Source organism: Oreochromis niloticus, linkage group LG22 (assembly GCF_001858045.2).
Source record: "Oreochromis niloticus isolate F11D_XX linkage group LG22, O_niloticus_UMD_NMBU, whole genome shotgun sequence".
In the NCBI taxonomy this organism is placed as follows: Eukaryota; Metazoa; Chordata; class Actinopteri; order Cichliformes; family Cichlidae; genus Oreochromis; species Oreochromis niloticus.
The window spans coordinates 1,626,515-1,644,713 of record NC_031985.2 but is presented as its reverse complement, the minus strand read 5'-3'; the positions used below and the strand labels follow the sequence as shown (position 1 = coordinate 1,644,713).

The following is an 18,199-nucleotide window of genomic DNA, read 5'->3' as shown; positions in this document are numbered from 1 at the left end:
TTGAATCAGAGCTCTGCAGATGTTGGTGGAGGATTATCGTGAATGTGAGTGCTCTGGTGTCAGCGGTGTGCCGAGCGCTCAACCCTCGACCTCCACACGTTCATCTGTTTCTCTTCATTTTCAACATTTGTCAGTAACAGACTCCAAGGCCACGCCTCCCCACCTTTCTGACATCTGGCGACCTCCTTGTCGATCACCGGAGGAAGTTTCCCGCTGGACAAAGAGGCGAGCAACACAAACGCTCGGGCTGAATGCAGTGAATGGAAGTGAGCGGGACAAAGAGTGAAATCAGGGTCAGCCGGGTGGGGGCGCGCATTAAAAGACTTCCAAATGAGCAGGAGAGCAGGTCGAAGCAAAGCGTGAGGGCGAATGGAGGTTAATGAGAGCGGAGCGAGGGAGAATAAGACGGGAAACAGAAGGAATGGAAGGAAAGTTTGGATCCGACTGAAAGATGTTGGAATGAGCAAGTACAACAAAAACCAGCTGGAAGTAAAAACGAGGAAAAGAGGAAGTGGAAGCAAAGAAGAAAACACAAAGGCGAGGGAAAGTGGAGAAAAGGGTGGAGAAAAGGACGCTTCCTAGCTTCCCTTCCTCCTTCCTAACCTCCTTTAATTGTTCCAGACACCGGGGCTGAGAGCAATGACTGAACTTCCTGCCCCAGGATCAGACAGCTCAGAGATTTGGGAGGTGCAACCCGCTGAGTGACACCCGTCTGCGCACCGCCTCTGAGCGCAGCTGATCAGCCGTGATGTCACACAGCCTGTTTCTGAGCCGTCCCGCCTCCACGCCACAGACCAGGTGCTCTCAGGTCACTTTCATCAGTGATTCGGTTTTTTAGCACACCCTCACCTTCACCTAGAAACATGAGAGTGGGCGTGGCATTACATCACCTTCATGGCCGCTCTGCATACACACCACCAGCTGTGACTGCACCATCAGTTTATCGTTACTATGAATGAAACGTGGAGTCAAACTCCGCCTGTTTGTAGTCGGCGGCTCACACGAGGACCACCCACTGACATTGAAGTGGGCGGGGCCACGAGTGGCTGTTACATCCTTCATGTCCTTAACACAGATACACAAAGAAAAGCCTTTGGCATCGAGCTTCCTGCAGTCTGTGAGCGAAAACTGGACTGATGTGAGCTTCATCTCTGCTCATCTTCATCATTACAAACAGACTGATGATGATGATGACAACACGACCGAGGAAGGCTGGAGAGAGACGTTTTTTATGATGTTGCATGTCTGTTGGTGGACTGCAGACACACCATGTGGCGTGAATCGTGAAAACTGTCACATGAGGTAAAAGACGCAGAGTTCCATGTGATGAAGCTGCATGCAGAGGACTGACAGTCACAGAGCACTGATCAAATGAAAGGCTGCAAATGTGAGCTCAGCACTGAGTCAGCCTGTCGTGTGATTGGCTGACAGCAAGAGAGCTCCCGAGGAACGTTAGCGTGGTTCTGAAGGGTGACCGTACTTACAGAGTGAAAATCTGCTGCGACGGACAGGTGAAGCCTCTGGACGCTCAAGAGACAGCAGCAAACAGGAAGTCAGGAGGCGGGGGTGCACCCCCTCAGACGTCCTGCAACAGCAAAACGACAAAGTTTAAAAGGACCGAAACATTTGTGCTTCAAGCTTTGAGCAAACATGATGAGCTGCTTTTAACAGTCTCTGTGGTGTTTTGATTACAGACGCCTCATCAGGACGGACCTGTGGCTGTGTACCATGGGCCAGCCCAACAGATCAACCAATCACAGGAGAGGAAAGTGAACCACAGCTTGATGACCAATCAGTGCAGCTTGCTGTATGAAGACATCCTGACATTAAAATTATTGTCAGCTTGGAATAAAAACACTCAAAAACACTTTCCTAAAACCTGCAGGTCAACACACAAAGTACCTCTGCAACACACCAACAACACGCCTGCAACACGCCTGCAACATGAATGAAACACCAGAGCAACACGCTAGAATCAACACACCAGCAACACATCACCTTTTAGTTGAATCAGTGGAGTACTCTTTAACACCAGTATGATTAATGGTGCAGCGTGTGGCGGGCTTTAAGGCTCAGCTCAGATTTAGACAGATGAAGATGAAGATGAAGACACAGGCCGAGAGCTAAAGCAGAGTTCAGCCTCACACTGTTTTTGCCCAGATTTGGATTTTAAAGGATTTGATTCTAGAACATTCCCAGCTGGAGTTTGTGCTCTAAAGGAATGCAGTCAGGGTTTGAGGAGGAAGTTTGAAAGCAAACTCAGGACGCTGTAACACGATTAAAGGAAGCTCCTCGTGTAAAACAAAGAGGCTCCCCTGGTGCCGCTCAGCGAGCGTCTGCAGCTGATTGGATTTGTTCAGGATCGATTCTCTGGAGGATTCTGCTCTCGGCTGGTGGCACGAGTCCAGATCGAAGGAAATCTAATCAGCTGCCGTTAGGCCCGAGGCCCGTCGCTCATTCATTCACAGAGAAATAAAACAGTGCGGCAGGAGGAGGAGCTCCCTCTGGATGAACAGAGCTGGTTTCTCAGGAAGAGGAACTCAGTGGAGTGTAGCCTGAGCACAGCGAGCGACTCCCTGCTCACAAAGAAACGTGTCCGTGCTCGTTAGCAGAAGTTCTGCACGAGCTAACCTCACCTAACGAGCTAATGGGAGCCATTAGCGGGCTCCAATTAGAGGCACCCCTCCTAACGAGGTCACACAGATGAATAGCAAAGGGAGCGGAGTTGCTGCAGGCCTTCAGTCTGACTCCTGGCCTGCTGGTTACCACGGTTACCAACATGACCTCTGACACTGACGGTGATCAACAATTCCTCGCGCAGATCGCGGTGGTTTTCAGCTCGTCGACCCATCGGTGCAGCGAGGTCATCTTTAACATCACGCAGTCTGAAACCTGTAGCTCCACCGGGCGTGGAGGAAGGTGAGGCAGGTGGGTCATGTGACACAGACAGAAACAGACTGAGCCAGTCAGACCTCAGCGCACACGCCCAGACTGGGATCAGAGGCCATTAGGTGGAGGTTACTGATGGTCACTCGTGTAGAACACCTCAGACAGAGGCGTAGCTACTGCACCAAAAGCTTCACTGTGATTGCTCTGGTTCTAGCAGGTTGCCTTGGTCACCGGCAGTCAGCGAGGAAGGCGACTTCTCTGCATCTGTACGTCTCTCTGACCTGCGACCCATCGGTAACCATAGCAACCTCACAGTGGGTGTCGGTGCAGTACTGTATGCCTGTGAGTTATAGCACACGAGTAACCATAATGAACCTCCACCAACCACCCACCAGCTGGTTGGAGAACATCTGTGTGCCTGTGGCACCGCTTCAGGAGAAGTGTTGGCACAAAGGAGCCTGCTGAACGTTAGTCCCCGCCCCCACCACGGCCTGTGACCTCAGCGCTAACGGCGAGAAGAAGAGCTCGACTGGTCTCCTCGTTCACACGCTTCACCTGCCTTTACACTCATCCATCCACCCACCCACCTATCCACATAGCTGTCCATCTATCCAGTCATCCACCTATCCGTCCATTCATCGACACAGCCACCCATACATCCACTGCGAGCTCTCTGGGATCTTCTGATGTACACTTCAAACAGACTGATCAATAATCAATACCTGCGGCTGTAAACAGGCTCTCTGATTGGCTGCGGTCAGTGTCCTCTGAGCTTTGTTTTCATGTTTGCTGCTTTGTTCCAGTTTCAGTCGTTCAGCAGATTAATCCTCTCAGCAACAAATCTGATCCTCATCATCCTCATCCCCATCTCACACACACGCATACGAACACACACTCACACACACAGACACACACACACGCGCGCGCGCGCGTCCGACTCTAATCCCACATGTGATCATTTGCTGAGGTTAATCCTCGTGTCTGCCTCTGCCGTCCACTCTGATGGATTTACTTTCATGCCTGCGTTGACGTCTCTAGGTCCCGCCTCTGTCCTGATGATATCGGTACCGTTTTATCATGGTTCTCAGGTGAGTCTTCAACACGGGCCACGTTTAGCTTCATCTCTGTGACTCGTCTCAGCAGTTACACCACAACATGTGTCAGGCACCACCTCCACCACCACCCCTACACATACTAAGACCTTCCAAAAACCTCCAAAAACCTTCAAAAAGTGGGGCGGGGTCAGTCATTAGAAAGGAGGATCGCACAGACCTGATGTTCCTGTTTTCCTCTGAACACCAACACTGACATTCTTGATCATGAACTTGAAACGTGATTTGTCTTATCAGCACCATTCACGAGCTGGTCTGAGCTAGTTAGCCACAGGCTAACACAACAATAGCCACAGTAACCAAGGTGACCACGACAGAAACGCCGGTGACAACAATCCTCAGTCTCAGACCTGTAAACCTGTCAGCCAGGTGAACACGGACGTTTTAAACAAGCCAACAAAGGCAGAGTGGCTAAAGCTAAAGCTAGCTAAGCCACGAGCCTCAGTATCAGCAACGCATCAAAGCAGTGAGGAGGAAGACAACAGAGAGCAGTGAGCAAGGCTGGATGTCCTGCTGAAGGTACTGACCTGCTGGTTGATAACACGCACACGCATGTGCACACACTCACACACCTGGGCACGAACATCAGAGCACACCTGAGCTCAGCTCAGTCCGTGCCGCCAACCTCAGAGTTTTCTCACAAATGACATCACATCAGCCTCCATTCAACAACACGCTGCACACCTGGCCGTCCCTCACCTGCACACAGGTGTGGGCGTACCTGCAGGAGTCAGTGAGACGGTGTGTTTGTAGTAACTCTGAACATTAGGGCAGAGGAGCAGGTGAAGCTGCATGTGCTGCAATCAAACATGCACTTCCTGTTTCTCATGAGACGGAAGAGGGTGCACAGGTATGCACAGGTACGCATTCCTAAGCTGCTGCTAGCTCATTTTCAGCACTGCGTTTCATTCAAAGGTCAAAGTTCAGGTCACAGGAAGGAACATGGAGCACAAACACAGAGAGGTCAGAGGTCAGAGCTGGAGAAAAGCGTCACCAGCAGCAAACAACATCAAATTAATTGGAGCTTCCTCCTGAGGCCGGCAGGTCAAAGCTCGGATGCTGGCAGTGGCGCTCAGAGCAGGAACAACTCGAGGATGCCTGTAGCTGGGTCACAGGGCCAACTTTACAGAGGTCAAACAATTACCAACATGGCAGCTTACCGCCGTCCGTGGGGGGAGGGAGTGAGTTAGAAAAGAGGGGGTCGGGGGGCTGGACTGGAAATGCTTTTATTTTTAGATCAATCACTGATTGGACAGCAGGACGTATGCCCACGTGACCACTGACCTCAGTCCACTGAGACAACAGGTCCAAACAGGACGTATTCTGTAAACTGGGGACGCCTCGCTCTCTAACAGAGACGCCAAACAACCACAGCGGACGCCGGAGACACAGACAGCCAGATTTCCTACGATCCTCGGGTCAGTGAAGCTGACACGGTCACAGACAGAGGAGGGAGGAAGAGTATGAACAGGAAGGGATGAAGGGCGCTGATGAACACCTGGGCAGCATCAGCTGACAGAGGGTCACCTCTTCATGTCAGTGATGTGGCGTTTCAGGAAGCGTCTCACCTGTCAGCGACCGGCGCCGTGCGGTGCTGTGGGGGCTGCACAGCGCCCCCACCCTGCGCCCCCGCCTGGATAATAACAGTAACTAACTGAACAGCTCGGCCTGCAGCAGCTTTTAAATCTGCGTTAAAGCCACTGATCTGATCTGAGCGTCGCCGCCATCTGTCGCTCGTTCCTGCGTCGCTGATCTGTCACCGAGAGCAGCGCAGCACCTGACTGTCAGCACGCCACCGCCATGTTTTACTCATTAAAGTTTGTGAGAAACGATGCTCTGCTGTCTGATTTATGAGAATATGGAGGGTTTTTTTACTTTGTGGATGAACAACAGCTGATGCTTTTAAAGCTCTAACAGCTGATTTCTTTCCATTAAAGTGACATAAAAGCAGAAATGATCAACAGTGATGTCACATGAGTGATCAATGATGTCACAGTATTTTTTCATTTGAACAAACTGAAGGAAATACTCCAAAAACCATTTCTAACGTCTCACATTTAAACCAATTCATCGAGTTAATCAATAATACTGATACTACTACTAATAATAATGACAGTAATCTTAATCATTGAGTGCCTGGAGTGACTGGTGGGTGTGTCATTGTGACTACGCCCATCACTGGTGGGTGTGTCATTGTGATTTGGTGCTGCCTCTGAACTGAGCATGCTCAGATCCCAACATCTTAAATAACAGCGTAACAGCAGCACCGTGTGCTTTTCCTCGCCGCCTGCACAGACGGGCCGGTTGGACGCGACGCTGCAGAAAAGCCAACAGGCTGCTCCGCCAGGCGTTTCCCAGCCCGGAGATCCGTCTCTGCCGGACTAACGGGAAAGACGCTTGAAAATGGATCCAAAGTATTTGTGAGGATAAAAAAAATCCCCCATCAGCCCCTGCATCACCGAGCCAGGCGCCGAGCTGACCTCACAGGGAACGACCGCCCACACTCACCTGTGCCACGACACGCTCTCGACAGCGGCGATAACAAACACAGATCGTCTGATGACAACACTGAATGTCATCGTGTGTGTGTGTGTGTGTGTGTGTGCGTGCACGTGTGTTGACCACACACAGCGTGACTCACTGAGCTGTTTGCAGTAAATGACTTTGTGCTCGTTTGGAGGAGATGCATTGTGTTTTTAAGCCTCGCCGCGTGGCGCTCACATATTCCACTCTTTCCATCAAAATGCAAACTGAGCAGCGGCGGCTCGCTGCAGCCCGCCTCTCTCGCTGTCGTTTTAAAGGCCAATTTATTGGATTCACAAAAAGCTTGAAATAATCACTCATCGTGAGGCTAAAAGGCTCATCACAGAGTCCAATCATCCAATAAAATAAATGTGGTTCATAATCGCCATGGAAATGCAGGCGGCCTCACAGAGAAATGAAATCTCATCACAGCGAGCGTCCTCGCAGACTCGCACTGACTGTCGTCTTTAATAAAACCGCCGCCGCCCACTGCACACCAGAGAGTCTGCAGATTCTTCAGTCACAGCGTTACGCCTTCGTTACTCCGCCCATGCTCACGATGCCTAGTTGGTGACCTCTGACACTGAGCGGTCACCAACAGGTGGAGCTTTTCTGGATGAAACTGAAGCACAAACCCGTCTGACCCTCGGGGTCACCTGATCTTCACCTGTGGCCACACACGTTTCCTGCTGCTCGGTGTTCTGTGGCTGTTTTTCAATCAACTCAAACGCTCGAGCCAACGAGTCGGCCCGGATTCAAACCTCAGAGCTTCAAAGAGACGCACACCAGGGACACTCATTCATACACAAAACCAATGAAACAAAGTACCACTTGATGGTACATTGGATATACTTGGATCATTTGCATCAGTCGAATCTTTTTCCTTTTCACAAAAACAGATAATTACAATGGGTATGCTGGCTGCAAAGAATCTTATTCTTTTACAGTGGCGGTCTTCTTCGGCCCCGTGTTTTAACAGGTGGCTTAATGAGATGGTGTCTGTGGCCAGGGTGGAGCAGATAAGATTTGATAGAAAGGGGAAACTGGCGAGTTTTTGTATGATTTGGCAGCCATTTCTAGAATTCTTAAAAATTAACTGATCATAATTCATGCCTCACACTCCGCGTGAATTTTCTTAGTTTATTTTACTCTTTATTTAGTTAATATTGCTATAATTTTTTCTTCTTTTTTCCCCTTTCTTTTTTTCTTTTCATGCTTATAAGTTCACAAATGCTAAATGTAATAATTGTTCTTGGTTGATTTTGTGTAAGCATGTTGTGTTTAATTTAAAAGCAAAAGTAAAATTATTCAGTTCAATTCAATTTTATTTATATAGCGCCAAATCACAACAAAAGTCGCCTCAAGGCGCTTATTATATAAACAAAAAAAATTATATAAACAAAACCAATGAAACAAGACGAATAGAGCACTGAGCGGGCGGACATTCACCCAGGTAACACAAATGTTTCAGCGTGTGTCAGCGCACACCTGCAGGTGAACAAGGAGGTCTGTCCACGCCCACCACGAGGGAGGATCTGCTGTTAGAGCTGCAACCAGCCAGGAGACGCACTCTCATTGTGTACCTCCCACTCACACTCACTCATTCCCAGTTAAATTGACTGCAGTCCAGAGCAGATCTGAGCTCCATTAATTCATCCCTCCATTAACGTCCAGACTCAAGGCCGGCTCTTAAATACTCATCTGTGTGTGTGTGTGTGTGTGTCTGCAAACACACACACACACACACATACACACGTAATGAAGGCTACACAAAGGAGGAACAATCGCCTGCCAAACTGTGCCTACACACACACACGTTTGTACATGTATCTCTCTGAGGACCTGTTGAATGAAATCATTTCTCCTCATTTCTTCACCCGTTACAGCAACACACCCACCCTCGCCCTCCGAGGCCACACTGCAGCTACATGTGCCCAGCTGCACAGATGTGCACCACAAAACAAGCCTGCAGCCAATCACTGTGAGGACAAGAGCTGCTGTGATTGGCTGCAGAAAGAAAAGAAGCGTACAGCACAAACATCGTGACATGCAGACAGGTTCACTCTGCAGACCACATCTAAAGGTTACAAATGATCTTCTTATGGCCTCTGACAGTGGACTCATCTCTGTGCTTGTCCTGCTAGACCTCAGTGCTGCGTTCGATACTGTCGACCATAATATCCTATTAGAGCGATTAGAACATGCTGTAGGTATTACAGGTACTGCACTGCAGTGGTTTGTATCATATCTATCTAATAGACTCCAATTTGTACATGTAAATGGAGAGTCCTCTTCACACACTAAGGTCAATTATGGTGTTCCACAGGGTTCAGTGCTAGGACCAATTCTATTTACATTATACATGCTTCCCTTAGGCAGCATCATTAGAAGACATAGCATAAATTTTCACTGCTATGCAGATGACACGCAGCTCTATCTGTCCATGAAGCCAGGTAACACACACCAATTAGTTAAACTGCAGGAATGTCTTAAAGACATAAAGACCTGGATGGCCGCTAACTTTCTGCTTCTTAATTCAGATCAAACTGAGGTTATTGTACTCGGCCCTGAAAATCTTAGAAATATGGTATCTAAGCAGATTCTTACTGAGCCTGGTTCTGCCGGAGGTTTCTTCCAGTTAAAAGCGAGTGTTTCCTTCCCACTGTCTCCAAAGTGCTCACTCATAGGGGTCGTTTGATTACCTTGACATCACTGTTGGTGAGTCAAAGGTCAGAAAGCCTCCTGTAGGACTGGAAGTCTTAGCCATTGACTGTAAAAACATGGACGACGCGACAGCTCCCCAAAAATGAAGCCAAAACGTCTCTATCGCCCCCTGGTGTCTGGCTGCAGTATAGGTCATAAACCCCGCCTCCTCCATGTTAGCGGATGGGACTGGGGTCAGAATAAAATAAATTTATTCTCCTCAGATAATTTTTTTCCAAAGATTCTTTCTTTTGTTATCAATAGTTCTCATCATGCTGATTAATGTCCAAGAGGTCTCCTTTCCCATAAGTTTGATTCTAATTCCTACCGCGGTGATGTTAAATTGGGGTGAAACGTCATCATAGCAGCTTTGACTGACAGCTGCAGTCACGGAGAAACTTGCGTATCTCTGTTCGGGAATAGCAGATAGAGCGTAGGCTCTGAGAGGAGGGCCAGCGTTTACGCTACGAAAACACGACCGAGTGTTTTAACCTGACAGCCTGAGGTGTTCTTCAGTAAACTGGACTACCCGACAGAAGGACCCGAGGCCCCGCTGCACTTTTTCGGTAAGTTAAACGTGTTTGTAAGCTAATCCATAACTACCGTCCACAGTCTTATGTTAAAATCTCAAAGGACAGCATTATATTTTTGATATTAACAGTAACTCTGGGCTTCTGTAGAGTGTGCAGATGATCTCATCGCTGTCTAAAAATGGATAACAAACATAAGAAGTGCTGAATCCTTCAATAACACAGACTATTAGAGTAGCAGGTGTGTAGCATCGCTAACTAGCTAGCAACAAGCCTCCAACACAGTGCGTATGCTAGCGGCTAATCTAGCAAACGAATTAACAACAAAGTGATTTTAGAACTATAAGATGATAAGCTGTGTGTCTTTTTTTATAACAGTGACATGGTTGTATTTACCTTAATTAAACGAGTCGTCAGCGGTAAACCAGCAAAAAAACTCGAGCAGCCGGGCTACGTAAAAAGTGTAGAGGGGCGTGTTTGCGGTCACGTCCAGCGGGTGTGTGGGCGGGAGCGTTACACAGTCGCTCCACCTCAAGTCACTACTGCGCAGACTCTGGCTCCAAATTTGCAAGATGGCAGCGTCCACAAGCGGGATATTTTGGCTTCATTTTTGCACAATGGGAGGAGGCGGAGTCGCGTCGTCCATGTTTTCTACAGTCAATGGTCTTAGCCTTCGCCCCCTGCTGACCTTCAGACAGAACGCAGGTTTGAGGCTGTTCCTCTGGTAGCAGCTGACCTGTGATGTCTCATGATTGCAGTTTATGTCACATGTGATTAATAATGATTTTCTGAGGCCTCTGTGAGCCAAACACAACCTCTCCATATTCAGTGATGACTGAGACTTTAGCTTAAAGCTGGTTTTTACACACTGGTTCAGTCGTCGTGTTTCCTCTCAGAAACAACAAGAGGACGCAGCCACACCTGCCTCCTCCCGTCTGATCCTCTATCTGCTCTCTTCCTGCCTCCCTCATCACTTCTGCATCTGCTTCATCACGTTCAGCTCTGACACGAGCAGACGCTCGGCCACTCCACAGTCTGAGCCCCCTGCCGAGCATGCTGGGATACCACGGCTGCCGTGGCAACGGAAAGGCGGGCTCTGCGGGGAGGAGGCTGAAGGAAGAAGCGACGAAGATGGATTAAAGTAAGACGAGGTCAGAGGAAGAGGAGGATGAGAGAAAACAGGCAGGAGAGAAGACGAGGCCAGAGGAAGAGGGGATGAGGGGATGAGGGGATGAGACAGATGAGACGGCGACAGTCGGTCTAAATCAGATTACTGCTGAGACCTGACGACACAGAAGCTCTCTCTCAGGGGTTAATCTGCTCTCGGCGGGATTAGAGCGTCGCCTGCAGAGATCACCTCCATCTCTTTCTCTGAGACAGGCGTGAGCATCCAAGCTTCACAAAGACAAAGAAACCTGCAGTTCCTCTGACATCCAGCAGGGGCAGCAGTGAGTCAGTCCCCAGAGACCGCCATTTTAAAATAAACTTGTTTATAGAGAGTAGGGCTGCCACGATTAGTCGACTAGTCACGATTACGTCGACTATCAAAATCGTCGACGACTGATTTAATAGTCGACGCGTCGTTTGAAGCTTTGTAAGATCACAAAAGACGCAGGAATAAGTAGTAGGATTTAAGAGTGTAATAACGGACTGAAACAGAAGATGGCAGCACTGCATGTACAAGGATGCCAGCTGCTGTTAAACCCCGAAGAAGAAGAAGTAACTGTGTCCCAGAATTCATAGCGCAGCCCAGCTCCGTTTCCAACAATGGCGGCAGCTAGTTAGTTTTAATATTACTAAATTTTAATATTATTAAATTATTCTTTCTGGGTCACAAAATAAACGTTTAACATATTTTCAGGCAAGAATGTAGCTGTGTAAACCTCAAATATCTGCTCAGTTTATCAAGACACCACATATTTTCAAAAGCGCTCCGATGTTTTCGGAGACGTCTGTTACCCACTAGCTCGATAGCTAGCCGGGGGCAAGGCTAACTAGAGCCGCTAAGAACACCGGACTCTCGGCAAATCGTTTTCAAACTCACCGTGGTCTTTCGCTACTCTGGTTAAACGTGATACATAAGTCACTTAGATAACTTAAAAATGTTATTGTTTGGCTTTTTTCAGTATTTGATTTGTTCCTGAGAAAATCGGTTTGGCTAATATTGAAGTTATAGTTTTTACACAGCTGAATAAACGTCAAGCAGACAACTGATTATCAGAAGTGTGAGATGCTCGAGAGTTTACTCCGGTGGCCCGTTATATTTTAGATAGCAATGAGTTTATTAAACTTCACCGAAACAATCTGCAAATTTCATTAAAATTTAATAAACTATCATCTTGTCTTTATTTTTAGTTACCACAGACCTTAAACACTTAAAGCTGTAAGCTAATGATAGTTATATAAGAGCAGATGCTGCTGGTGCAATAAGCTGTACGTTTTACGTCCAATGGATGCCTGATCTGATTAGTCGACTAATCGCAAAAATAATCGGTGACTAGTCGACTATCAAAATAATCGTTTGTGGCAGCCCTAATAGAGAGGTGTTTAAATAACAGCTTTTCGTGGGGGCGTGGCCTCGTTGACTGTCAGGTGTACGGTGACACAGGTGGCTGTAGCTGCTAGCTGACCTGCAGAGCGTGTCTGACCAATAACACGGCTGCTGTGAGGTCACTGTGCTGACAGAGCTGGTAACTGATAACAGGCCAACTCACTAACATTGAGGCTTTACAGAGCGTGTCCATCTTTTATATACAGTGTGTGGTCCAGACATCAGTTTAAACATGAACGTGATGACGCTGTGGTGCTCAGTCGTGGATTACCACGGCAACGCTGATGTTTGGCCCTGATTTGCTAACAGAAGTGTCACATGTCATCAAAGTTTGGACAGAAACACAACAGTTTCCCTGAAATCGTGCAGTCGTGATCATTTGGCACCTGCACCACTGCAGCTGTCCAAACAGATCCAAATGCAGCGAAGCGCTGTGATAACGGCCCGCTGCTATCAGTCTGTGCAAAGCTAGGCCAACAACTATATATCTGCAGGAAACTGGGGGCTGCTGACACACCAGAGTCGCTGCAGCGTGTTGCTCCTTCTGGTTTCTCCAAGCGAAACAAAAACATCATTTTCTTGGTGAAACGTTGGCGTTTGCAGGCGTCAGACGGCTGCAGAGTAAATCCTGAGCCGAAGGCTGCAGGTTTCTCTGATCGTCGACATCGGCTCAGATTTCTCTCACAGTGAAAAGCAGAGTCCTGTCAGTGCGAGGAGAAGATAAAGAGTGCCAATGTGTTTTCCACGATCAATCACTGACTCACGAGGAAGATCACAGGTGGAGTGTCAGCAGACACCTGAGACCGTGAACCAGCAGTCCGTCGTTTCTGACGGTTTAAACACAAAACAGCGAGTTTTGGTTTTTCTCTCGGTCCCCGAAGCTTCTGAGACGAGGACGCAGAAAAGCCCCCCACCTGTGCGAGCTGTCTGCTGGCGCGATGCTGATTTGGGTCGTGTTCAGACAAGTTAACCTGGGAATTTCTCCATCTCGGCTTGGGTACAGCTCACCATCTGGCAGATTAGCTGTTAAAACTCAGTGAAGTGAAGTTAAGCGGTGCTGGCAGCCTCGCCACCGTCAGACTTTACATTCTGGAGGAGCGGGGACAAAGACGGGTACTTTTTCATTTGCTCCAAAAAGTGGATTTTTCATAAAAAGCTCAGTCGCTTTAATCGCTGCGAGAGCTGCAGCTACACACGCTCAGTCTGCAACACGCTTTTTAAATCCTGTCCAAACAGGCAGCGAGGGACTGATCTGTAATTTTACTTGATAACAGCGTGCTGGTTGGTTCATTTTATCCTCTGCTGGGTTTTTATTGCAGCCAGCTCTTCACTGCTGAAGGTAACCATAAATATGCAATATTTACTGATTAAACTGAGCTGAACAGCGCTCAGCCCCCCAAATACTGCTGCTCATTCATTTTCCGAGCACAGCCTGCATAACGATGAGCCGGCAAGGCCCCAGGACGCTTCCCTGAGGAACACCACGAGCTAGCAACAGAAAATAGCAAACACCAGACTCGACTCTTCTTTAACTGTCCAGTAACCATCAGAGATTTTCAAACACTTATTAAGGTTTAAAACCTCAGAGCTCAAGTTAACAGGCCCAAGGTTTATCCTGTAAATGCAACTTAAACCAGCAGGGGGCGACTGCTCTGTCAGAAAACACCACACGGCTAACATCAAGTTTAATCCAGTAAGTTTGCGGAAGCTAAACTTTTGATATCCGTGACGATAAAACCACAGAATAACAAAGACTGAGAATACTACACCAACGAACCATTTCAAAAACTCATCACCAAACCACACCAACGCTCACCTGTACAGGTGAGAGAAAAGCCACAAACATGACAGCAAAAGCAAAGACATTAAAGCGTTCATGTTTCACATACCTGTTGAGGAGCGGTGGTCAGACACGGACAGCACATGGAAAAAGAGAAAGAAACAGAGGTTAGTCTAAATGCAGCACAAACAGAAAGAACGTCTCAGAATCAAAGCATGAAAACCTTAGAACAGCGACGCGAGAGCATCTCCACAGTTCCAACGACTTTTATGAAAAGTACTCGATCATTAAAAAGGACGGCGAGCTTCAGGTTGGAGCTGCACGGCTGGCTTTAGCACCTCAGGACAAACGCGACTCTTTTTAAGAAGACAAAGGCTCAGCCTCCTCAGCTCTCAGTTATTTTACTTAAAATCAGGCCACCGATGATGGCTGTGGAGCACTTTGGTCAATAAATGTTAAACTCGTGGGACAGACCATCAGAAAACAGTTTAGAGTGCAAACATCTGAACAGCAGCAGCGGCTTCACACAGAAACAGGTCAGCAGAGACGTGAATACCGTGAGGCGCCGAGCGAGCGGCGGCCTCAAACTGTCAGAGAGCCGGCACAGCCCGGATCACGCCTGACTGACAGCCGAAATCCGGAAACACTCCGACATTCAGAGGTTTTTCAGAAAGACTGCGGTGAGCGTGCAGAGTGTGTGCTGCAGTCTTAAACCACATACACACACACACACACACACACACACACACTCTGAGGTGTTAAATGTATGCAGCTGGTGTTTCTGCAGCCTGTCAGGGCGCCGTGTCTCTCTGACACTTACACTGCTGAAACACCGAAACGCCGGCCATCACAGACTCTGAAGGACAGGACGAGGGTGTGTTCATGGCTCGGAGGCTCAGAGCAGCAGTTTCCCTCACTGCACAGGTAGACTGGTTCATATGTAAGTTCATCAAGTCACACAGCCATAAAAATAATGTCTGACCAGCTTATTGTACAGCAGCTCAGCTTCACGCTGTACACGTGTAACGAGCTCCAGCTCTGGGATCTTTCATGTTGTTCCTCACGCAGGCCACTCTCACACTGCAGGCCTACTTGTTGTTCCTAGAGTATTTAAAAGTAGAATGGGAGGCAGAGCCTTCAGTTTTCAGGCCCCTCTTCTGTGGAACCAGCTTCCAGTTTGGATTCAGGAGACAGACACTATCTCTACTTTCAAGATTAGGCTTCAAACTTGTTGCCAAAGCCAGTGGTTGCTAAGGACAAATGTGTATTCCCTGATTAGTTGATGAGTTTTATTTTGAAGGTGAACAGGTTCACAGGGCTAACACTGAGGGACACACCTGTGGTCACACCTGTGGTCATTCTAGTTTAGGATGAGACCATCCAGAGTCCAGCAGATTTTCTCAATTCATCAGTTTAAGCAGGCCTGCTGCTGTTCAAAGACCATGGCAGCGATATGAAAACAACAGTGTGTTAGAGCTGACAGGAATTTTATGCTTTTATATTTACAACAGAACCATTAGATCCAGAGTGAGGTCCACACCAGGATCTGCTCTGAAACATTAGAGGAGCTGTGACGTCTTCAAGTCCACTCGCTTTCTGTCCAAGCTCTTCATTCATTTACACCATGAAACTCAAATTCATAGATGTCAGTGGGAATGCAGGACTGTGCACGTGACCTGCTCTTATTAAAAGCCATGCCTGATGTTTGTAGCTGTATAAGAGCAAACAGTGATTTACTACAGTCTAACTCTGACTGTTATGATGAAGCTGGGCGCCCCCCTAACCCTGACCTGACTGAACCCTGACCCTGACTGAACCCTGACCCTGACCAGACTGAACCCTGACTGAACCCTGACCCTGCCCTGACTGAACCCTGACCCTGACTGAACCCTGACCCTGACCAGACTGAACCCTGACTGAACCCTGACCCTGCCCTGACTGAACCCTGACCCTGACTGAACTCTGACCCTGACTGAACCCTGACCCTGACCTGACTGAACCCTGACCTGACTGAACCCTGACTCTGCCCTGACTGAACCCTGACCCTGACTGAACCCTGACCCTGCCCTGACTGAACCCTGACCCTGACTGAACCCTGACCCTGACCTGACTGAACCCTGACCCTGACCTGACTGAACGCTGAGCAGCACAGCAAGCTGCAGCCCCGGCAGCTTCCCGATCGGTGGAGCACGAGGATGTCACACTCTTACTTCCTCCAAACAGCTCCTCCAAACTTCCTCCTCCAGGCGTCTGCATGAAACACTCGGGCTCACACAGTTTTTTCGGCTCTTGGCTGTGTGTGATGTCACAGACACAGGATATAGCCAGCCAATCAGAACAAAGCTATCAAAGCTATCACCTCCTCCTCCTGCTGTTAACATGGAAACAGTAGCAGATGATGAGCTGCACTAAGAGGAGAGTCATATAAAGAAGGATTATTCTGAACTCTGTGTGTGTGTGTGTGTGTGGTTTCAGACAGACGACTGACCCTGATGGACTCACAGAGACGCTGCTAATCAGAACCAAAGGAGGTGGAGGAGGAGGTGGAGGTCCGAGCTACAAAGTCAAAGCTGTGTTTCTCCTCCTTGTTCCGTCTATGTGTGATCACAAGAAACAAAGACATGAAGAAGAAGCAGCGAGTCAGCACTCACCTGCCTCTGAAACACCGAACAGCCCGGCTCAGTTTTCCCAAACAGGAAGTGGACGTACAGGCTGAAAGTCTACAAAGTCACATGACTTCTTTTTGACTCTCTCCTGCTAAGGGGAGCAGCCTGAAACAGGGTCAGAGGTCATCACGGAGCCGCAGCTCTGTGATGGTGTGAGCGCGTGCATGAGCGTCTCGAGTTATTACAGTTTGTCTGATATCACGCGCACACACTTCCCCTCACGCTGACACGACTGCGCCCTCTCTCACAGCGGCGTCCTGACCCAAAGGTTCCCGATGTCAACAGCCATGACCATCACATGACCTCCTCACATTGACAACAACGAGCGCAAATCCGATGAGTCATATTCAACCAAACCTCAGCTAGCCGATGAGGAGCGTCGGCGTGCGAGTCCATGGCGCTCTGAGGGTTTAACGTGAGAAAGAGCCGCAGTCATCAGCCAGGAATGCTGGGAAAGTGCAGTCTGTGTGACGTCACAGCATTCCTGAGTGTCAGCTTATCTCGCTGCAACAACACACACACACACACACACACACACACAAACACAGAGTTCTGTGCTTCAGCAGGAAGTCCTCCAGCCCTGAACGGGTATGAGCGGCAGTTACACTGCTGAAGGTCTGCAGCGCCTCAGACTGAACGTCTGACGGGCCTCGCTCCACACCGACAGCAAAGCCCTCAGCATCACGGAGGAGACAGGCTTTCATTGGCTGATCTCACCTCTGGGGGGGGACGTGGCTGCACAGCTGATACAGTTTTACTGATCCAGAAATGGATCAATAAATCAGCTTTCTGCTGCAGGTGTGAGGTGTGCTGCTCCTCATCAAATTAATCCCTAAGTCTTTCCAGTAAAACCTTCTTCAGGTAAAGAACACCTGTTTAAGCTGGTCGATCGAGTCTGAGCTCTCTGCTCTTCAAGCAGGAAATAACTGGCTCTGATTGGACGGCTCCATGGTTTTGGCTTTCCTCGGTGTGTGCAGGTGTGTTTAAAGCTCTGTGCCGATGCTGGATTAACTGTATTATTCCAACATGCTCACATCTGAAAACTGTCTCTGTCTGCCCTCCATCTCCTCCTCCTACTGTTACCGTGGAAACAGTTCTTGTTGTTGATATTTTGTAGTCATGAAACGGTAACTAAAGCTTCCCTGAATCTGAATCACACTTCTGAGCCCGGTCCCCAGAACAGGACCAATGCACCCCCCTGGGTCCTCTGGTCTCATGTTGAACACCCTCCACATTCCAGCCCCATCGGAGTCGTCTCAGGAACAGATAAAGGAAAATTCCCCTGGAGGCAACATTCCTCACGGCTCCAGGACGAAGCGGAGCCAATCACAAAGAAGAAAAGGCCGAGGCTCTCAGATAAGCTGCTGCTCCGCCCCTTTAAGGGATAAATAGTGGGATTCTGGAAAATCTGGAAAGCTGCCTGGAAACATCTCAGAGAGGATGGA

The 18,199-nt window shown here is 48.6% G+C and overlaps 1 protein-coding gene across 2 annotated transcripts in view; it reads right to left on the bottom strand.

Moving 5' to 3' along the window:
* LOC100706063 (semaphorin-6D) overlaps positions 1-18,199 on the bottom strand; it is a 93,291-nt gene that overhangs the window by 54,168 nt on the left and 20,924 nt on the right. Inside the window, exon 2 of one of the 2 annotated variants that reach the window (XM_019350472.2) lies at positions 1,485-1,585. The exons of the other annotated variant lie outside the window; for it this stretch is intronic. The gene's annotated coding sequence lies outside the window, so the exon portion shown is untranslated. The remainder of the gene's footprint in view (positions 1-1,484; positions 1,586-18,199) is intronic. 2 annotated transcript variants of the gene reach the window in all.